This window comes from Macaca nemestrina, chromosome 19 (assembly GCF_043159975.1).
Source record: "Macaca nemestrina isolate mMacNem1 chromosome 19, mMacNem.hap1, whole genome shotgun sequence".
Taxonomy (NCBI): domain Eukaryota; kingdom Metazoa; phylum Chordata; class Mammalia; order Primates; family Cercopithecidae; genus Macaca; species Macaca nemestrina.
In genome coordinates, this window is record NC_092143.1 from 19,379,759 (window position 1) to 19,404,047 (window position 24,289).

Genomic DNA, 24,289 nt, shown 5'->3' on the forward strand with positions numbered 1-24,289 from the left:
AGTCTGTGGGTCCAAGCATTGTGCATTTGTTCAGTTCACTTGTTTCTTCCTTTGCTGCTGACTTACTTTTGAAATGTAATATATATCAAATAAGGGAGCATTTGCATCCACGTCCAGGAAAGATGAAAAAGATTGGGGTGGGAAGAGTTAAAGCTCACGGAGAAAGATAACTATGTTATTTATTTATTTATTTATTATTTATTTTGAGAGAGAGATGGGGTCTTGCTCTGTCGCTCAGGCTGAAGTGGGTGGTGCAATCATAGGTCACTGCAACCTCAAACTCCTAGTCTCAAGCAATACCCCTGTCTCAGCCTCCTGAGAAGCTGAGACTACAGGTGTGTACCACCACACTAGGCTAAACTACATAAAAAGTAAATATGAGAAATCGTTACCTATGCAAAGGATTTACATAGGCCGCCTCAACATTGTTTCAATTCTAAAATACTCTAAAGCTGCCAAGAACTTCCTACTTTAGTTGATTGGCAACAATGCTCTTTTTGTTTCTTTTTGTAAAGATGTTCACATTCCTAATTCTTGCTTAACCTCTGAATTAGATAAAGAACATAGGTTGGTCAATATAAAAATATGTATTATTATTCTGGGATCCTTCCATAAAATTGTTTCTAAATATGAGTTAATCACACTCTGCTCTCTGACTGCTCACTGTTTCCCTATTTTGCTACTTTTACTTCTTTGTCATTTAAACCTCTAGAGATGGCATAGATTCCAAGGACAATTTTTTCCTCCCAGCCATCTGAATATGATGATTTAAAATGGTAAAATTTACTCTTCATTTGTAGATATGCATTTATTTGCAACATCTTCTCAACCAGTTTCCATCATTCAACTAATCCCTACACCAGTCAGACTAATAATTACGTATTTACTATGAATACATGTCCAGTACTATACTTGGTGCTATAGTGAATTAGAAAAGTATAACAGTGCCCTGATTTTTGATGACTCTCTACCGTAATCAGCTCTTACCTGGCCAATGAGCTGACTCTGCAAATCCTGCCTATCATATTGGAAATTCACCACTATTAGAGCTGTTCACATTCCTAAAGTATGCACTATGAGAAATAAGAAAGTGACTGAAAAACTGAGCATTTGGGCTCAATCGCTGTTTAAGTTTCAAGGTTTTAATATGTTCAAAATATTCCCATTATAATCGAATTATGTTTATTATTCATCAATATGTGCTTATAAATGATAGCAAACGTGCAGGCTGCACATTTGTTGAAATAAATGTTTTTTAGCTTAAGTAATGTAAAGTTTTAAAAACTTAGTTTAATTACTGTAGAAGAAGAAACAGAGATTCTGGAAAAGTTGGATACCTTTTAAGTTAGAAGTTAGAAAAACATTTTTTAAAAAATAACTCGAAGATTGAATTACTAAGGTTTCAAGATTTCAAGTTGGTTATCTCCAGTGCCTTAGAAACACCCGCATTTTCACAGAAAGAATTTGACAATCCAACCTAAATCAATATCATATATAATTATTCTTTCTATTATATAAGATGCTATTATATTAGACTACTGCTCCATTACTGTTATATTAGAACTACTGCCTAGATAATAATTATACCTGCTTAAGTCTATAACATAGTAAAATATAATTTTATATAACAGATTCTCACAAGGTGGTCCGTTAAAGTTGTCTTACAGAGTTATACAATAAAATTAAAACATGAAAGAAATAATCTGTCTTGCTGTCAATCTCAAATACTAATTTGAGTGGGTGTTTTTATTTTAAGAATGCTTTTTGGTTCTTTTACATATTATTCACCTTTATCATTTTCACTGAGATCTTGAAAGAAGTATTGCTTTTCATGACTTTGTCATTAGCTCTTTTTATCTGACCTGCATTTAGTGAATGATGACATTTGAATGTGAATTATGAACATTTAGGTATATTCACTTTTATAAAAATCATCATCATTCTGGTCAGAAAGTACATCTCCTAAGACTGAGATACTACATACAATTATTAAATGATCTGGGGTAAGCAATGTAGAGAAAGAACAAAATGCTATCCAACTTGTAATCACCACCTGTTATAGTAACTGTCTTAAGTGGCAAAAAATTACTGTCGGTGCTTTCTGGAGCCATTAAGAGCTTGCTGCACCCTGGAGTGCTATGAGCCATAAAAGCAGAGTGGAGATAAACACGCTCTGGGGTGTCATAAGCTATGAAGCACAGATGTGTTCACCCATATTATGATAACCATTGCTTAGAGAAATCCTGTTTTTAGTGGAAGAAGATGAAGAAGGAAAAATGCATTTTTTATTCAATAAAAACCTAGCAACTTAATCTCCTATTTTTTAAGCACATGGGGCAATTGAACTGAGAAGTTTTACATAGGTATATCTGTGTCCTTAGATATTCTTTTCAATGTTACAAACTTTCTCCAAGTGAAACAAGACCTGACTATATATTATATATAGTCATTGAATAAAACAACTCAAAACTTCATCCTTAGCATTAGGACTTTTAAAAAGTTACCTGTTTGATAAGTATCTTTAGGCTTCTGTTATCGTCAGCTTACAAAGAAAAGATAAATAAGAGAATTCCAGTGTATTTTCCTCAATATGGAACTGACGCAGTGTAAAATTTAAAAAACAAAAACGTGGAGCTCTGGTAGGAATCACCTTTCAGACAGGGTGCTCTTCAGATCAACATTATGAATTGGTTTTATTATTCTTGTTGTTGTAAGTAAACAGGCCGTCTGTTATTATAAGCAAAGAATAAGGTAGGTCTCAAAATAAGGAAGACTTAGAAACTAGTGGTTTTTCAACCTTATCTGTGCTCCAATGTTATGGTGTTGAAGTAGATTTTGTTAGCTACTATATGTTGGAGTTTTAAAATGTCTCTTCAGGCCAGGCACGGTGTCTCACACCTGTAATCCCAGCACTTTGGGAGGCCGAGGCGGGTGGATCATTGGAGGTCAAGAGTTCAAGACCAACCTGACCAACATGGTAAAATCCAATTCCTACTAAAAATACAAAAATTAGCTGGGCGTGGTGGCGCATGCTTGTAATCCCAGCTACTCAGGAGGCTGAGGCACAAGAATTGCTTGAACCCGAGAGGCGGAGGTTGCAGTAAGCTGTGATCATGCCGCTACACTCCAGCCTGGGTGAGAGAATGAGACTCTGTCTCCAATCAATCAATCAATAAAATTCAAACAAAATGTGTCTTTTTCTTTTCCCTTTGGGTTCCACTTCCTGTGGAGCATATTTGTACAGATAGCAGTGATTCCAACAAATGTGGCCTTTGATTTTTCTTGAGGAAAATAGAAGTTACTAGGCTCAACTTAAAAGGACCTCTAAGCCGGGTGCAGTGGCTCATGCCTGTAATTCCAGCACTTTGGGAGGCTGAGACAGGCAGATCACGAGGTCAGGAGATCGAGACCATCCTGACTAAAACAGGGAAACCCCGTTTCTACTAAAAATACAAAAAAATTAGCTGGATGTGGTGGTGGGTGCCTGTAGTCCCAGCTACTCTGGAGGCTAAGGCAGGAGAATGGCGTGGAGCGAGACTCCATCTCAAAAGAAGAAGAAAAAAAAAAAACCTCTACAAGATCTAAGAATTAAAGAAGGGAGAGCAATGTAATAACCACAATAAAAGGGTGTGAAGAAAGTTTCCAAATACCCAGACAATCCAATATTTTTGTCTATAATATACTCCGGTAAAAGTATGTTATCTCAGACGTATATGGAAGTGTTTAATGGTCAATAAACTCTAGAGGAGGATGTTTAAAGCTATAACCGATGAACCCCCTGAAACTATAGTAAGTGTGTTTTGCTGCTGTGGTCTTGTTGCTGCTGTGGCCTTGTTTAAGGATTATTGAATTCTGTGGGTTTGTCAGATTCTCAAGAATCTAATCTGTGACTCCAAAAAGGACCAGGACCAAAGTTTGTATCAAGAGAAATTTTTAAATATTTTATTAGTTAAAAATATTTTTAACTAATACAAGTGAAAGTATAACTTACCAAAAATTGTGGAATGTAGCAAAAGCAGCAATCAGAGGGAAGTTTATAGCATCGAACACTTATATTACAAAAGAAGAAAGATGTAAAATAAATAATTTAAGCTTCCGTGTTAGGAAACCAGAAAAAGAAGAACAAATTAAATTCAAAGTATGCAGAAGGAAAGAAATAATTAATAGTACATCAGAAATCAATCAAATTGAAAACAGGAAATCAAGAGAGAAAATAAATAAAACCAAAGCTGATTATTTGAATGTCAGTAAAATCAATAAGACTCTAATGAGGCTAACTAGGAAAAGGAGAGAGAAGACACACATTACTAGTATAAAAAATGAAAAGTGAAATGGGCCATTACTACGGATCCCATGGATGTTAAATGGATAATAAAGGAATATTATGAGCTACTCTGTGCCCAGAAATTTGATAACCTAGATAAAATGGAAAGAGTTCTTGAATGACACAGTGTGCCAAAATTCAGACAAGAGGAAATAGGCAATATGAATAGGCCTACATCTGTTAAAGAAATTGAATCAATAATTAATAACCTTTCAAAATGGAAAGCAACAGGACCCCACATGCTCAATGGTGAATTCCACCAAACATTTCAGGAAGAAAATCTATCAGTGCTCTACAATCTCTGAGAAGACAGAAGCAGTGTTAATACTTCCTAACTCATTATATTAGGCCAGCATCACCCTGATACCAAAACAGACAAAGACAAAGGTATTACAATAAAATAACACTACAGACCACTATCTCTCATGCATATACATGCCAAATCCTCAACAAATTATTAGCAAACAGAATTCAACAATGTATAAAAAAACAGTATATACTATGAGTAAAATTTATCTCAGGTGTGCAAAGCTGGTTTAACATTAGAAAATTAATATAACCTTTCACATCAATAGCTTAAAGAAGCTAAATCACATGATCATATCAATAGACACAAGAAAGCATCTGACAAAATCTAACACTCATTTATGATAAAATCAGTATATTGCAAATAAAAGAGAACTCATCAACTTGCTAAAGGATATCTACATGAAATTTACAGCTAACATGCCTAGTGGTTACATGTATATGGTCAACTGTTCTTTGACAAAGAAACAAACTTGATGCAGTGAAGCAAACATAGTCTTTTCAACAAATAGTGCTGAAAAAAACAATATATCCATAAGCAAAAAAAAAAAAAAAAAAAGAATGTAAACACAGAACTTAAACCCCTGATGAAAGTTAACTCAAAATTGATTGCAGACCTAAATGTAAAATGCAAAACTATAAAAATCCCAGGAGATAACATTGGACAAAACCTAGATGACCCTGATTTTGGCAGTAACTTATAGACATGACATCAAAGGCACAACCCATGAATGAAGGAATTGGTCAGCAAGATTTCATTAAAATTGACATTTTTTGTTTTGCAAAAGACACTGTCAAGAGAATGAAAGGACAATACACAGACTTGGAGAAAATGTTTGAGAAAACATATCTAATGAAGGACTGTATCCAAAATATACTCAGTAGTCTTAAAACTCAACAATAAGAAAACAACCTGCTTAAAAAATGATCCAAAGATGTTAAAAAAATACCTCACCAAAGAAGATACACATATGGCAAAAAAAAAAAAAATAAGAAAAATTGCTTCACATCACATGTCATCAGGGAAATGCAAATTAAAGCAACAATAAGATATGGCCTATTAGAATGGTAAAATTGAAAACACTGACAACATCAAATGTTGGCGTGGATGTGGAGCAACAAGAACTCTTATTCATTACTGGAAATGCAAAATGACACAGTCACTTTTGAAAACACTTTGGCGGTTTCTTACAAAACTATCATACTCTTGCCATAAGATCCAATAATCATACTGCTTGGTGTTTACTCCAAGAAGTTGAAAACGTGTCCACACAAAAACCTGCACATCAATGTTTATAGCAGCTTTATTCATAATTGACAAAACTTGGAAGCAACCAAGGTGTCCTTCAGTACGTGAATGAATAAACTGTGATACACCCAAACAATCAAATGTTATTTAGTGTTAAAAAGAAATGAGCTACCAAGCCATAAAAATATACAGAGGAAACTTAATAATGCGTATTACTAAATGAAAGAAGTCAACCTGAAAAGACTAGATACTGTATGATTCTAACTATATGACATCCTGGAAAAGGCACAACTGTGGAGCAGGTAAAAAGATCAGTGGTTGTCGGGTTGGCGGAAAGGAAAGATGAATAGGCTGAGAACAAGGATTTTCAGGGCAGTGAAAATACTCTGTATGATGCTAGACTGGTGCATACATGTCATTATACATTTGTCCAGACCCATAGAATGTACAACACCATGAGGGAACCCTAATGTAAACCATGGACTTTGGGTAATTGTGATATGTCAGTGTAGATGCATCAGTTTTAACAAATCTAGCGCTTTGGTTGGGGATGTTGATAATGGGGGAAGGTGTACATGCAGGAGGGTTGGGGATAGATGAGATATCCCTGTACCAACCTTTCATTTTTGTTATGAACTACTCTAAAAAATAGCATTTTTTAAAAAATTTTTTTAAAAACTTGATTTTTAAAAATCAAGTTTATTATATCTCATCATCTATTGGAACATCCACTTTAGGGTAATTTAAGTGCTATTCCGTAGTAATATACTATATCAATGAGATTCTGGTATAGACTACAAGAAACTTCTAAAGAAGAGACAGGAGAGTATCAAGGAGAGTATCAGCACTAATCTGTTAGTCACACCTTGTGTGATTCCTTTCCCTTTATATTTAAGCAGTGTGTATGGTGGAGATGGTGGTGAGGTGGCAGGTAGGGTAATACCAAGATAACATATGGATGAAAAAATGTTACATAGTGTAATGAGAATTAGCTCTAAAAAGGCAAATTGTTTCTATTTTAAATATCTATTAAAAGCAAGTCATATTAAGTTATGGTTTTTAAGATGAGATATTTATTTAAATGTTGTCTAAGAGAAGGGGTATAGTATATTGGAGGTAAAGAAACTCTCTAATATGTTAGAATATTAGTTTCAAATCCTGACTTAAACACTGAGTAGCTCTGAAGCCTAAATTTATTTTCTTTCTTTTCCTTCCTTCCTTCCTCCCTCCCTCCCTCCCTCCCTCCCTCCCTCCCTCCCTCCCTCCCTCCCTCCCTCCCTCCCTTCCTTCCTTCCTTCCTTCCTTCCTTCCTTCCTTCCTTCCTTCCTTCCTTCCTTCCTTCCTTCCTTATTTCTCCTCATTCTTTCTTTTTCTTTCTTCTGACAGGATGCTCTGTCATCCCGGCGGGAGTGCAGCAGTTCCAGGCTCAAGCCATCCTCCCACCTCAGCCTCCCTAGTAGCTGGGACCCAGGCATATGCTCCTTTTCATATTATTTGTAGAGACAGAGGTCTCCCTATGTTGCCCAGGCTGTTCTTTACTTTCTGGGGAAACCTGAATTTCATAATCCCTCTGCACCAAGACTTCCTTAACTGTAGAGTAGGGAGTATGGAGTTATTGTGAGGGCTGACTAAACATTTTCTGAGAATGAGGCACCTTCACCTCATTATTTAATTCTGAATATCAAATGTCATGATTTGAATCTGAAACTGATACACACGCACAGACACAACACACGCGCGCGCACACACACACACACACACACCCACCCACCCCTTATTTGGATCTAAGCCAATACTGAGAATGTGGGCCATCTGCTGGTGACTTTTGGAACTTCAGATACATGTTTCCCAGGCCTTAACTTTTGAGGGGATAGGTAAGCATCTATATAGAATGTCAGAATTGTGGGTAACCTTAGAGATTGTCCCATGTAGCCTTCATTTTTATAGTGATCTGCACATATTGGGTTTTAGCCAGTTGCAGAACCAAGACATGAACCCAAGTTGTCTGACTCCAAGTTGTGTGTAGACCTAAAGCATCAGGGGCAGTGGAGGATTGCTGTCACAAAGTGGGACAGTTTCAGACAAGGAAGGGCAGACTTGGAACACTGAGAGAGAAGATGTTTTCTTAGCTCCACACTTGGGCGGCTGCACTGTGTGCAGAGAACATTGTCCTGTGAGTCAGGGTAACCACAGAAAAATGTTACATAATGGATTTTTATCATTGTGCCCTGTATCTTCTCCACTCCAGTAAGCCTCCCCTTCCTGCCAACCCTCATGCTTATCTTAGATGCTCAGATACTAACCTCTGCAAGTTTCTTCCTGAGTTTGCCTATTCTTTGCTTTCCTTTTATCATCAAAACTGCTGGGAGGGTAGGGGATTATCCGTTGAAATAATCTGATTATCCAATGGACAACTTAATGATGTCCAGACTATGTACCAGGTGGAGGTGATGCAAGTGTGAAAATGACAGGTGTGAAACTTACAGTCTAGAGGAGAATCGGGTGAATAAGGAGTCACTTACCATAGACTGTGAAAAGCTGTGATAGGGAAACTGCTAATGAGGTTGACCTTCTTTCCATATTTGTATGGATTGTGTGAAATGCCTTCTGTAAACTATGTGTTTTAGGGTTGCTTTGTTTTCTTTCTGGGGGTAAGGGGGCTGATTTTTAATTATGTTTTTGTCTTCATCTCACTAATTTGTATAATTTCATAATGTTTTCTGGATGCTAGTTATTTTTTGTTGTAGTGGACTCAGTGGTGGCTCCCCAGAAGTGTTCACCTGGACCTTACAAATATGATCCTGTTGCAGGTATAATTAAATTAAGGATCCAAAGAAAAGATTATAGGGTGGGCCCCAAATCTAATAGTGAATTTCCTTATAAAATAAGAGGGGAAGACACGAGAGAGGCCAGGTGAGGATGTAGGCAGAGATGAGAGTTATGCCACTATGAGCCAAGGAGAGCCTCGAGCCTCCAGAAATTGGAGAGGCAAGAAAGAATTATTGGGAGAGTCCTTCTCAAAGCCTCTTGGAGGAGGCTGGCTCTGCTGACACCTTGATTTCAGACATCTGGCCTCCAGAAGTGAGAATAAATGGCAGGTGTCATTATAAGACAGCCATGTGAAGACAGAGCCACACAGGGAGACGCACAGGGAGAATGTGCCAACAGAGGCAGATATTAGAGTGATGAGTCCACAAGCCAAAGAATACTGGCAGCCACAGTGAGCTAGGAGAGAGGCAGGAAAGGATTATTTCTTCACCAGAATCTTCCTAATTTTTCATCTGCATGCGTTCAATTCTAGAAAAGCATTGTCCAGGAGGATGCTTCATGATGAGGTGGCACACAAGTTGGATATTTACTATGAGAAAATAGAAGAAGTATGAAAACAGTTGGGAGCATATATTTATCATCTTGAGCCAACTCTGGCCCAGCAGGTCATTGATGAGAATCTCTAACTCTAGAGCGCGTTATTGGGCTCAGAGATTTCATATCTTATATCACAAAGGTTTCTATGGTCATCATCCTGCGGTTATAATGTCTCAAAATACAGTCTAAGAAATAAAAAGTAACCTTTAAAATGAAAATACAGAGTCACTGAAGAGTAGAATGAGGTATAAGTGGTGAACCTTCTGGAGAGCAATGTTTTACTGTTTTCTTTTGGTTGATACATCAGATTGTCTTAAGTGAATGAATCCAGACTGCCATCTAAATGGCAGTTTTTACTAAACTTGTGGGGTTTTTTTTGTTTTTTTTTTGTTTGTTTGTTTTGTTTTTTTTTTTCCCCTGAGACGGAGTCTCGCTCTGTCGCCCAGGCTGGAGTGCAGTGGCCGGATCTCAGCTCACTGCAAGCTCCGCCTCCCGGGTTCACACCATTCTCCTGCCTCAGCCTCCCGAGTAGCTGGGACTACAGGCGCCCGCCACCTCGCCCGGCTAGTTTTTGTATTTTTTAGTAGAGACGGGGTTTCACCGGGTTAGCCAGGATGGTCTCGATCTCCTGACCTCGTGATCCGCCCGTCTCGGCCTCCCAAAGTGCCGGGATTACAGGCTTGAGCCACCGTGCCCAGCCTAAACTTGTGGTTTTAAACCTATGTGAAACAAACTGATGTGATGTGCTGCAGACTTGCCCCTGGTAGGGTAAAATTTGTAGTAACCAAAATACAGCCAGATTCGATCAAATTGAGGATGTATACTCTGAAGCCACTGCCAAATTCTTAATTTTAGTGGAAGTTTATCATCACTTGGAGATGTAGTTTGACCCCTCAGCTTGTTGTCTCAAGAAGACTTTTGCTGGCCAGTCTCAGATATTTGGCGTTTTGTATCAGCAGGACTGTACTGAATAGGCATGAGACATAATTCCTCAAGTCAAAGCTAAAGAATGTTATTAGGCCATTCTTGCATTGCTATAAAGAAATAGCTGAGACTGGGTAACTGATAAAGAAAATAGGTTTAATTGGCTCACGGTTCTGCAGAGTGTACAGGAAGGAGGACAGCGGGCACCTGCTTGGCTTCTGGAGAGGTCTCAGGGAGATTCACTCACGACAGATGGCAAAGTGGGAGAAGGCACGGCACATGGCGAAAGCAGGAGCAAGAGAGAAAGTAGGCGGGTAGAGATGTCACACTTTTAAATAACCAGATCTTGGGAGAACTCACTCACATTAGCAAAGACAGCACCAAGCCATGAGGAATCTGCCCCCTTGACCCCACAATTCCCACCAGGCCTCACCTCCGACACTGGGTCTTACAATTCAACATGAGATTTGGTGGGGACACAGATCCAAACCATATCAGTGATTGTATTTTTAAAGAACATTTTCAGTCCCTTTTGTATATCTCTAATGAAAAAAAAAAAGATGATATTCATATAGTTCTGTTCCCCAAAAAAAGAGACTCTTAAAAGCTGTTGACATTGTGCATTGCTACTTAAATCAGAGACAGAGTGAGCAAATTCCATGAGGTAGTCATGGTGAAAATAATTTTACGGTTTGTCACAGATTAATAAGCAAATAATATCAAGGCTGTGCAAACCCTTTTTCAATAACTTGAGCGATTATCAAAGATTACACAGGGCATGTTTAGCAAAAGAACAAAAACTAATAAATATGAACATCAGTCTGTGAGCTGTGCCTCATTAATTCTTTACACACCAGTGAAACTGAAGTAAAGCAAGAAATATTCATCATATAACTAGGGACCTGTGTAGAGAAGTTGTTAAAATATTATTTTTCATTAGCAATTTAAGAAAATAAATGAAATAGCTATTTCACTAAAGTGAATTGGCATTGCCTGGATTTGACACTTAAAATTCTGTTGTGTAGTGAAGAATTAACCTTACCCAGAGAGAGGTCTGGCCTTTGTCCTCAGCTACTGAAAGGTGATCCCTGGGTTCCTCAAAAGTCCTGTCTGATGGGAGTATCTTTTTTTGCCTAAGGGCTTTGTTCACTGGACAGATTAACAATGTTATTTTTGATGGGGCTTTGAGCCAGGGTGTTTCAGTTCCCATCCATGGAAGAACTGGAGACTAAGTTCCAACCTCTGGAAGGACTGAGTACGTGTCTGTCATTTGGGGAGTATGGGATTAGCCAAATAAAGCCTCTGGTCAGCAAAGGCTCCAGTGAGCTTCCTTGTTTGGCCATATCCCATGTACATTGTCACATCATGGCCAGGAGGAGGTAGCACTGTCCCTGGCTGCATAGGAGAGGACAACTAGGATTTCTGGTAATGGGACTCCTCCTGGACTGTCTGCCTGTGTGTCTCTTGGCTGTTTTTAAACTATTTCCTCATATTTCCTCATAATAAACAGTAACCATGAGGATAACAGCTTTCAGTGATGTTTATAAGTTCTAGTGGATTACCAAACACCCCGCTCCCCCACCCCACCAAACTTATAATTGGTGTCAAAAGTGAAGGCATTCTTGTGAGGACTGCTTTCTCAGACCCTGCAGTTTGATTAGCTCTGGGTAACTGTCTAAGGCCAGATAAATAATGGTAAAATAACTAGGAAAACAAGACAAAAATCCAATACATGCACAAGATAAATGAAAAGTGTATGTCTGTATATATATGTTAACATATACCTACTTTGTACAATTGTCATTTTTTCTTGCCTCAAATCCTTTCCCCATTTTTTTTTTTTTAATGACAGAATTCCTCTTCCCTAATGGTTTTTCATTCCAGATTCACCCACCTCCTACTGCCAGCATAGTCACATGACCCATCAAGCCATGTCCTGGCTTGGTTAATTGGAGTCCACCCTGAGAAGAAAATGACCATTTCACATGAACAAACTAGGCCAATCAAAATACTCTCTAGATTTCTCTGCTAGTCCTATTGAGGAAAAAAAAATCTCTCTTTCTAGAGTTGCCGGGACAACAGGATATATACTTGGAATTGTTGGTAGTTGTCTAGGCATCTTTTTTACAAAGTAAAGAGGTGCTGCTTTAAACAATGGCGACCCCACTCAGAAATGTCAAGAAATGGAGAGAGATCCAATGACATAATTTTATTTCTTGGAACTGACATGCTTTAGGTTAAACTCATCATGCTTCCTAAATATATGAGCCGATAGTCTCATTCTACTTTTGTCATACTAGGTTGAGTTTTTAAATTTTTTTCCTCTCACAAACTCAGACTGAACACTGTCAGTAGTGTTTTTGATGGACATGGCAAATATTGATGGCAAATATTGAAAAATATGTATTGTAAGCACACTAAATCAATGCATGAATATGATAGAAATGTCTGGGATTATAAATCTTTGAATATCCAACCAGAAGTCATCCCTGCTATGACCTGAGAGTTGTGCAGAGACAACACTTCAGGCAATGGCTCACTTTTCAGTGTTACGGACATTTCATCAGCAGTTCTCTTGAATACTCCCTAATCCTGGTGATGGACTACACTGCCCGTATCAGAGATCATTTTAGTCCCTTTAGCTTTAGGAACCAGTCCTTTAGGCTAGGATCCTGTTCTTGGCTCAGGAGATCAAAGCTCTTCAATGTGAACAAAATCAGAGAAACACAAACCCAAGAGAAGGGGCACTGCCACAAACGGAATATTTTCTTAAGGCCTGGATGTCAGCTGGCCAATCAGAAAGGCTTCCAAAAACTGAAGCATGTTGGCCAAGAGGCAAGAGGTCATCCAAAGGAATCCCGAGAAAAGAGACGCTAAAGAGAGCATGCAGATATTTTTCTATTCTCTTTGGGGCAGTTGTAGCAATGTTTCTTATGACAAATGGGCTATACATTATTATAACATTAGTAAACATTATGATAATTCTTCTCTATGTGTTTATATATATTTGAATAACTCTTACTTGGAAACTTAAAAAGTAAGGCAAAGCCCTTTCTCTCATTCTAGTATAGGTAGTGATGCCACAAGGCTGAACTTGAAGTGGCTTTAGGCTTTTTCTCTATACCATTTACCCACCAAGTTTCTCCAAATAACCAAAGCATAGGTACTTTTGTCCTGGCAAAGGCAAATTTAGGGGTTTTTTTTTTCTCTTGAACTGCAAATGACCCTTCATCACTTCCCTAACCTTCTCCTATAAAGAAATTCTGGAGCTGCTTTGAGTGATGTACATAATGAAAGTTCATAAACATTCTGTGGTTTGATATTTTCCCCCTTGTGCTATAGTTGTAAATGTAGATAGTTCTGTGGCAGTCATGGAAGACAGAGGTGATTTTTGTTTCTGGAGATATTGAGGAGGTTTGAGGCGGCAGTAAACTACTATTTGAGTCTTCAGGAATTGGTATGAACTTGGAGATAAGGAAGACAAGCCTTTTGGGCAAAGAGAATTGCACAAATAAAGCCGTGAATATAGAAGAAATCCAGCCACATTTGGAGGTGGTCTGTCATTATGAACTGGAAATGTCAACAGGCAGATGGTGGAAGGATGGGCTAGATAAATGAATTAAGACCACTTTGTGGACACTGAATGTCAGACTAAGAAATCATTACTTTATTCTGCAGGGAATGTGTCTTGGTTGAAAGATACTATGACATTATTAGATCTGTACTTTAACAAGATTAATTTTGTAATACTTTGTAGAATGAAAGATAGAGACAAAAGACAGGAGGTAGGGGTATCTTGTCATGCCTGACAATGTATCTTTTAAATTCCTTATTTTTTTTTAATATCATACAGCAACCATGAGAACTTCCACTACACTTTGAACATGCGATTCTGCTGTCAGTAGTGACATTCACTTTCCATTTTCTCTACCCATGAATGATGGAAGGCAGCGCCACCTGACAGTGGGAAGAATATTCAAATAAGGTAAAATGAACCTCAGTTAACTAGGGAGGCAAAGGCTTCCACTATATACATAGTCATAGTGTCTTCTGGTTCTACATTATCAGGAATGAAAATAGGAGGGAGGGAGGGAGAGAAAAAGAAAGGAGGAGGAGAAAAGGAGGGAAAAAAAAAGAAGAGAGAATATGTAACGAATCTAATCAGTTTGGAAGTTTACTTAGGTTTTTTTTCCTTTATATTTTGTGTATATCATAGTAATTATTTGGAAACTCTTGCATATCAACTTAAAAATCTGGTATAGTCATTAGTTTTCAGCTTTCTGGCGACATGGTGAGATTATACTTTCTGGTCTACTTTCATGGTAAGATTATACCCCTTAGGCTTGGGTGTGACAGTGAGACAGTTCAGGACAATGAGTTCTGAGTGGAAGTCACATGGGTCACTTCTGGGCTGGGACATTTGATTGCTGATGTGAGACTTTCAGAGCTCTCTCTCTTTTTTTTTCTGGCACAGATGGTAGCTGGTCCCTCAGCCCACATGTCTGAGACAGGTTTCTCCTTACCAAGTCACATTTGCATCAATAACATATGAGAACATTGGCCTAACAGCACCCTCCACAATACTTACTAACTTAATATTTTTCTAGCTTGATGTCTTCTAGTCTCTATTATGTGTAAAGTACACCTGCTGACCTGAGATAAAACGGTAGCAATCAGCAAGAATTAGACTGCAGCATAACATACTCTGGATTTAACTGTAATTTCACTTAATTTTAATACTTCCCTTCCAGTACTTTATATATATATACATATAATATATATAAAGATATATAATATGTATATATAATATATAAAGATATTTATAATAGTGCATATAAAAATATATATTTATAGATAATATATGAAGATATATGATATATATCAATACATATTTATATATTTTATATAAAGATAGAATACATAGAATATATATTTATGTATAATATATAAAGGTGTATCTTATGTATAAATATATATTTTATATATAATATATAGGTATATATAATACATAAATATAAAATATATAACATACATGCTCACATATGTATATATGGCACACATATATAGGCTACATGTTATATATAGAGCCTATATATTAAATATGTAGCCTATATATTGATTTTTTTCTTTTCTTTTTGCCGTATTATATAAGCATGTTTTGCTCTTGGCAAGCATCACTTTTTCAAAATAAACTATAACATAATTAACCTTTCCTCCAGTGATGAATACTTTTGGATTGTTTTCAATATTTTTGCTATATATGTTTAACTTCTCTGGTTGTTGCCCACATCTGTTCAAGGTTTTGTACAAACAGACTTGGACAGCAACCAAGGAAGTTAACTGTACCTCCATATATTACAGACTGTCCATGGGGATTACTCACAAATGCTTATGAATAAGATGATCCCTGCTGGTGCTACCTGGCATGTGATGCTCTTCCAGGACCAACATCTCTTGGGAACCTTCTTTTTGCACTTGATACCACGGATGCACTAAATTCTCCATTGACTCAGGAATAGTGTCAGAAAAAAAATGAGGGTAAATTTCTCTCTCTATCATTAACTTACTCTTTGTTAAAGGGTCACCAAGCAGTGCTGTTATTGCTGACACATTGCCCTAAATAGATTTTTTTTCTTTTTCTGCAGAGGATTAAGATGTGTAATTATGGGGAAAATTTTCTAGGCTTTTTGCCTTTCATGTATGATAAATCAACTGGCCTGTACCATCAATTTTCTAGGCTTCTTAAGATCTGTCTAAACAGAAGCCACAGAAAGAGCTTTCATATTGTACCAGGGAGCTCCTCAACCCACATTCGAATAAGCATCTTATTGATTCTACCTCACCAGTTCCTCAGACAAGCATGACTGTTCAGCACTGATAAAGTCTAAGCTAAACTAAAATCTTTTCCCAAATAATGCTGAAATGAACATTGTTGAGCATGTAGATTTACTTGCATGTATCAGTTCATGATATATATTGACAGATTTCTTTCAAGACAGATTGCTTTTTGCCAAGTCACATTTGCATCAACAGCATGAGAAAATTGGCCGAATTAACTCTTGAAATATTGACTAACTTAGTGTTTTTCAGGTTTGATAATTTGATGTGGAAACTTATAACATCTTGCTGCATTAACTTTTTAAAATTTTGTTTTTCATTTGCACTTGTCATTGCTAAATAAAATTAGAAATCATAATAAGTATTTGTAACTTTTTCAAATACTTATTCAAATGATAACTTATTCAAATGATACATATATTTGGAAGCAAAATAATGCAAATTATCTTAAGTGACTACGAACAATTTCTTAAGCTTTATTTCCTAAACTCAGGTATCACTCTTCAGAGAAAGCCTCTTTTCAAAATGGCTTTAATTATATTTTTCTCTAGGTCATTTACATAGCTCACATATTTTTGACTCATTATTTTGAAGACTCATTGATTTATCAACTTTATCTGATGATTTCTAGACATATAAAATGAGCATTTAGCTCACTTAGTCTATTTTCTCCTCTCCTTACCCCAATGTTTGATATTTATATTTTGCTTATTTTCTTGTTTAATTTAATCAATGTACGTAGTCAACTTGAATCATTCTTTTTTTATCCTAATGAGCCATAGACAGTGTTCCAGTTATCTATTGCTGAGTAAAAACCATCTGAAAATATAGTGGCATAATAATTTCACTAATTTCACAGATTGTGGTCTGAAATTCCACCAGGACACAGAAAAGACAACTTATTTCTGCTCCATGATATTTGAGACTTCAGCTGAAAAGAGTCAAAGACTGACGAGTTGTAAAGTGGTTGGTGGCAAAGTCATTTCAAATGATTCCTCACATGTCTGGTGGATGATGCTGGCTATTGTCTGGAACCTCAGCTGAGACTGTCAGTCAAAGCGTTCAGAGCTTTTGCACATGGTCTTTCCACGTAGCCTGATTTCTTCATAGCAAGGCAGTTTCAGAGTCTCAGGACTCCAAGAGCTGTCTCCAAAGAGAGCTGGTCTCCAAAGAGGAGGAGGAAGCTGTGTGACTTGAAATTTATGCAATGCCACTTCTGCTTCGTTCTATTGTAAGTGGAGTCACCCTGGGTGACCCAGAATCAAGAACAGGTGACACAGATTCCACCTCTTGTTGGGAGGAGTGCCAAATAATGTACACATGTCTTTTAAAACTGCCATAATGACCTTATGCAGATTGCTTAGGGCCAACCTACGTAGTACAGCGGGATTTCATTTCCTTCTCTATAGGTCTTGTATCAGAGCCACTGGGCCACATGAGGAAGAATGTCCTTAGCAACAAGATCAATTGGGTTTTCCTTTCTTTCACTCCATGTAACGCTTAAAATAATGTTACATTTTATTATGCTTTGTATTTTGTATTTGAATCATTGATCTGTTGCATAGTTCTCATTTTTCCTCTCTTTAAAGCTTTTATTTGCATTACTTTTTCTTCCACAATTTGCCTTAATTTTCTCCTCAATTTTTTCCCCAGTAGCTCAACTTTACCTTCTAATCTTGAAATCCTTTCTTTCTGGGTGCCTTTTCTCAGGACTCCTTGTTTGTTTGTTTTTTTGTTTTTTTTGTTTGTTTGTTTTGTTGTTGTTTTGTGCTAACCAGGGAAGGTTCTCACCAGGCTTAGGGTACAGCTGTCATGTTGAGATTCTCATTTGCTGCTCTCCTGCATTGGGGATATCTAGGCTTCCATTTTCTTGGTTGATTCTCTTTTTTTCTGAGTTCTTCTCCTAAAGAAGGATATCTATGAGGTAAATTTTATGAGCACTTCTATGTATGAAAATGTCTACTTTCATTGTTAAACACTAGTTTAGTCACATAGGCAGCGTAATAGGTCAAAAATAAGTATCCTGTCATACTTTTAAAGGAATTTTCATATTGTCTTCTAGAATCCAGTGCTGCTGATGAGAATTCTGATGTCAGTCTTATTTATTTTCTTTGTAAGTGGCCTGTGATTTTTTTACTCACCTTTCTTGAATATTTTCCTCTATTGGAATATTTTAAAAAATGTATCTTGGCTGGGTGTGGTGGCTCACGCCTGTAATCCCAGCACTTTGGGAGGCTGAGTTGGGCAGATCTTGAGGTCAGGAGATTGAGACCATCCTGACGAACACGGTGAAACCCATCTCTACTAAAAATACAAAAACAAAATTAGCTGGGTGTGGTGGCGGGCGTCTGTAGTCCCAGCTACTCAGGAGGCTGAAGCAGGAGAATGGCATGAACCCAGGAGGTGGAGCTTGTAGTGAACCGAGATCGTGCCGCTGCACTCTAGCCTGGGTGACAGAGCAAGACTCTGTCTCAAAAAAAAAAAAAAAAAAAAAAAAAAAAAAAAAAAAAAAAAAAAAAATTATCTTTACTTTCGGTTTATTCGGTTTTGTAAACAAGGTGTAGGTCTATTTTTATTGATTATGCACATCATGCAGTGGGATGGAAACTGCTATACTTTAGCTCTGAGAGCTTCTATATAATATTTTTGGTAATTTTCTTTGATTTATTTCTTCTCTTCTAGAACCTCAGTATATCTTGACTTTTCTCATATTTTACATTTCTTTCTCTCTTTTAAAATTGCTAAAGTAACTTTCTCTTTTGATTGTTCCTTTTTCATAACACCATCTTATTTTAGTTATAACTTTTAGAACATTTTTTGGACTATTAAGAAGGTTTTTTAAAAAAAGTTTTGTGTTTTTTTTACTCTATTATTTAATCTATATTTCTCTCTCTGTGTCTTCACTTGGTTTTTCTCTCATACTACTTTCTTCACTCATATGCCTAATGATCCTTTGATGTCCACACAGATTTTTATATTACGAGAATTCCTTTGGCTATTGCTGTAAAAGGATGCTTGCCAATAAATTTTTTCTCGAGTAGAATTTGTGCTTTGGAGCCCCTCGTGGTGAAACAGGTGTGTTATGAACTAGCAGATTGCCATTTAAGATGAGCAAGTAGGAGTTAACTCTCAGACTACTGAAGCTCCAAGTCCCAGAAAGGGAGTGGCTTTCTGGGGATTAGACACCTAAGCCTTGCACCTTAAATGTCTCTATATATTTTATTAAATTTTACTATAGTAGAGATTTCTGCTATAAGAAGACAAATAAAGCCTATTTTTGCTCTGAGGGCTGGTGAAGTAAAGGGGGATGAGGATGGTAACTGAGAGCTGTGCCATATATCTCATCTACAGACTTTCACCGAGTCCTTCTATTTTGGGCTTCACTTTTTACTTTAGAATTCAGCTTTACCTGTTGACTCTGAGCTCAGTTTGCAACCAGCAGGATTCTTGCCAACAGGGTATATCCCCATCTTCTTGGTAGTGTCTTTGTAGTGTATTATGGGCTAGAGAATTATTTGTCTTTTTCATCTTCCCATGTTTCCATCCATATTCTTTCTTCTGGGAATTTATGGAAATTTCTCCTTTGCTGTTGACCACACATTTTCTGCTTTCTTAGCAGTTATAGGTTCACTGCCTAAACTGTTAGCTTATTTATTCATTCACTTATGTTTTAGTCTTTCATTTGGAGGATCTTCAAAATTTTAAGAATCAAATTTCTGTGCCCATTCTTCCATCTTGAATTAACATGTTTTAAACTGAAGAATATATTTTAATTCCGTAGACATTCAGGAGAAAGAAATGGGCTTCTTTCCTGTTTGCCATGCCAACCTGCTTGTTTAGAAGAGTCAAGCAAACACAAGACACCTGTTTCACATCAGGTTCTTAATCGTTCACCTGCAATCACTTGAGCTAATGTTTGATTTAACCGCGTTGTGAAAATTGTAGTTTCTCCAAAAGCAAGAGTTCCTCATCTGCTGTAGCATTATGCACCTCAAGAACTGAATCACTGCCACAGACGACATCTGGATTCTGACAACACCGTGAGTATTTCTTAGAGAAAATATTGCAGTGAGCAGCTTTATATCTCAGTAAGGGCCGATATATCATAGAAACTGAATATAAATATAGAGAATGGCTGTTTTGTACAGGGTGATAAAAGGAATTCCATTTGGTCATGACAAGCCAAACGAACAATTTTTTTTTTTTTTTTTGCATAGCGTAATATTAGGTAGGAGCTTCAGGATGTCTCAAATAATTCCTCCTTGGTTCCTGATGTCTAAAACTTCATCATCATTTAATTACAAAGCAGATAACCCTGAAAATGGTAGCATGAGGTTTTATTAGTAATTTGCACTTCATATGGATGAAGAAATTAGAAACAAATATGTACAACAATATGTAAACATGAAGGGGTGGAACCCGGAGTGGGGATGAGGTTACTCTTCCTAAAAGAGGAGCTGAGGGTCAGCAGTGGAGGGCACTAGAGGCCAACTCTACTTGATCGAATGACTTGGTTGTGCCCAGCATGTTAATTATTCCCATCACAGGCTGCCGTCTTGAGTCTACAGATCATATTCACATAGGCATGTCAGAGAAATGGGCAGAGAACTTTTGAAGCAAATTAATGTCATTTTCTTGTGATGTACCTAGAATTATTTATTTTATAAAAGCAGTCAATATCTACAAAACATTGTATATATTATGCAATTTAAATTCACGTATTTTTATGGCACTCATTGTTGCATTAATAATGAATAGAGGTATCAATGTTGGAGAGAACTTGATGCATCATGAAAATAAGAGATCTCTCTATCTGGGAGACACATGATGTAATACAAGGAAATTACTCCCTATAAGTTACAACAATCTATTCTCTCTCTCTCTCTTCAATGTCTATTTTATGTCTTCTTTCCCCTTCAATCTCCAAACTCTCCTCCTCTCTCCCCGTTCTCAGCTGAATTTTTTTTCTATGTCACTGAGAAAATAAAGTTGATCAGAAAACTTCCATGTTCGCACATCATTACATCTTCTTAATGACTAGCATCTGCCCCGCAAACTCTCCTCACTCAAAATTTAGCACAGATGGTCCTGTTTAGAGCCACCCCACTGCCTCGAAATTAGATAGCTCCATCATGTCCTTCTTCTCCCTGCTCTCTCCTTCATTATCACCCCTTCACTTCTACTAGATCATTCCTGGTAGCACACAAGCTTGCTCTTATTCCTCGCCTCTTTAAACAAACAAACCTTCTTCTTGAAGCTACTAAATGTGCCAGCTACGCACTGTCTATGGTTCCTCTCCTCTTATTCTCCCCTAGATGTGCCACTCACTGGAATAAAGTGCTCGTGTTAACATTGCCAATGTCCTCTATGTTGCTCAATCCAATGGTCAGGCCTCAATCCTCACCTCACTTGAACCTAAAGTAGTGTTTTACACAGGTGGTGACCCCTCCCCCTCCTTACTGTTTCTTCAGTTGGCTTTCTGGACACCACAATCTGTTGGTTTTCCTCCTACCATTTTTGTTGCTCATTCTCAGTTTTGTGCTCTCAATGTTAGGTGTTGCTTTAGCTTATGTTCCCCGGCAAGGAAACTACAGAGACAAGCACTTGCCTGCAGGTAGTTATTTTTATTAAGTGATTCCAAGGAGGAGTGGGGAGCCAAAATGAAAACTGAATCAGGGATGGAGGGAAAACTGAATGAAAGGTGATTTATTAAGTTGATTACAACTATTGTGAATAACTGAGGCTCAATCTTTCTGGGGCCTTTTTGAGAAACCAGAAGGTTTAGGTTTAGAAAATAAAACTAGTAGTGGCCCAGGCAACATGTAGATGAGGCGGATATTTATGTATTTCACAGATGAAGGGTTGCCTCATTGCTGTTACCCGTACCTCAAATCTTCCTGGTATAAACATGCACTGGAATGGCTGAGGGGGCTACCACAGGCTCCCAAGTAGTGGCCAGAAAGAAAGCCCAGAGCAAAACCAGGAGATAACACAGTTCAGCTGAGATAGGGAGCTGTGCGGCTACTGCTGCATAGCAGCTGGCTGCTACAGCAATGGCTGAATTAAAAAGCTCAACAGAGAGGATGTGATTCAGGGAGGGAAAGATACTCAACACAAATGCACCAGAGCTTGTCCCTGAGTTCTTTTTTCTACCTGTACTCCTCCTCTTGTTGAGACCTATTTCGGTGTCATGGTTTTAAATACCATCCCTATGCTAACAACTTCCAAATGTGTAAATCCAACTCATACTTTTTATATACCCAACAGCCGATGGGACCTCTATGTATTCAACAGGCATGCCCATCTTAACATGCCTCAAGTGGTACTTCCAGCCTTTCCGTTTCACGCTGGCTTCACCATTTTAGGCACAATACATCTACTTCTCACCATCTCCCTCGTTACTGCCCTGTTTCAAATTGCCATCATCTTTGACCTGAAGTAGGGCAATTGTTCCTTAACTTTGCCATCATCTTTGACTGGAAGCATGGTCGCATTTGATGACATCTACTACATCTGCCACAATCTGTGTGAACCTCATCAAATGTAGACTCGGAGTTTGAGAATCTTTTAAAATCAGCATAAAACATGTAAACTGAGACTGTTAGAATGTTCCAGCTCCAAAATGTTATCATTACTATTTCATAAGGCTAAGCTTGGTGAAAGTTTTCTATATTTCCTTGATATTGTGAAAGTTATTGAAACAGTATATTTCTGAATGTTATATTTGGCTTAGAAATCTATACTTTAGTGAACTAAATAAAAGTGAACTATTATTTTGGGTATGTCATTAAGAAATGAAATAAGCCTCTTTAAATGCTATAAAATAAGCTTCACGTAAAGGTTCTAGACTACTTTGTAGAAAACAAAATCTACTTTGTAAAATGTAATTTTAAAATAATTTAAAATGCATTTTTAGATGTTATGGACCAAATTTGCCAATATCTTCTATTAGACTTTCAGCAATAAACAGTAATGAACTGAGATAAATTCATCTCATGTATCCAGTTTAGTGTTAGAGTGGTGAATGTTTCCAAAATGCTCAATGGCAAAGAAATGAAATGTTTTCCTGAGTTTTGAGGGGCTTTATAAAGTTTACCTGTGCCTGTTTTGATATTCTCTCTAGAAATTATCCTCTCATTATGAGTTTCACAAAACATTTCTTTTTTGAATCACAATTGCTTCAACTAAATGATGACATATTGTGTACTTGAAAAACGTAGAGAATAGATATTAAGTGCTCCCACCACACAATAATAACTATGCAATGTAATGCATTTGCTAATTATTTAACCATTTCACAATATATGTATATTTCAAAACATGATGTGGTACATGAAAAAAACATACAATGTTAGCTCTCAAAGAAACTAACACATTTCATTTCATTTTTACTTTTTAACTTGTATTTTAAGTTCGGGGGTACAGGTTTGATATATAGGTAAACATTAACAAGTTCAGGTTTGATAATGGGTAGAGTAGAGTCATGGGGGTTTGTTGTACAGATTATGTTTCACCCAAATATTAAGCAATTAGTAACTCATTAGTTATTTTTCCTGATCCTCTCCTTCTTCCCACACTTCATCCTCTGGTAGGCCCCAGTTTCTGTTGTTCCCCTCTTGGTGTCCATGTGTTCTCATCGTTTTAAACGACGTGCCTGAGCCTGAGCATGGTGCGACAAGAGTCATTGTGAATTTCAGTTGACCCTTTATCCTGACAGCTTTCTAAGAAGTGTGTTACTGTGGTGAGTAAACACACACATATTGAGTCATTGCAGTAGACTTTTTAAATTTTTTTGCTATATGTTCTCTTTTGAATCGTGTTTAAAATTGTGCTCATACAGTTGTTTAATCTGAGTAAGAAAAAGAATTCCCAAATTCTCAAGGGAAAAAATGAATATCACATTAATGCCAAGAATAATGTTTGTAAGAATTATTCTTTATATAGCTTAGTTGTGTTGATTAGTTAGTTTTTCAGCTTCCCTTGGTTCACCCAGAATCATGTTATAGGCCAGTCATAGTTTACTACTTTACTTTAGCTATTATCATTGTAGGCAAATAAATTTCTCACTACATGTATGTTTTAAAAATGCCCTTTCTACAGTAATGACTCTCTGTTTAGTATGACTTCCGAAATAAGTAATTTGAACACTCATGCACTATGAACAGAATACTTAATTATGCTACTTTCTTTTTGTTTTGTTTTGTTTTGTTTGTTTTTGAGATGGAGTCTCACTCTGTCACCCAGGCTGGAGTGCAATGGTGCGATCTCGGCTCACTGCAAGC

At 37.2% G+C, this 24,289-nt stretch overlaps 1 long non-coding RNA gene across 1 annotated transcript in view; it reads left to right on the plus strand.

Annotated features, from left to right (window-relative positions):
• Positions 1-14,148, plus strand: part of LOC105477024 (uncharacterized) — a 182,153-nt gene extending 168,005 nt beyond the window's left edge. Inside the window, exon 5 of the long non-coding RNA XR_003016915.2 lies at positions 14,023-14,148. This is a non-coding gene — a long non-coding RNA (uncharacterized lncRNA). The remainder of the gene's footprint in view (positions 1-14,022) is intronic.
• The last annotated feature ends 10,141 nt before the right edge of the window (positions 14,149-24,289 follow it).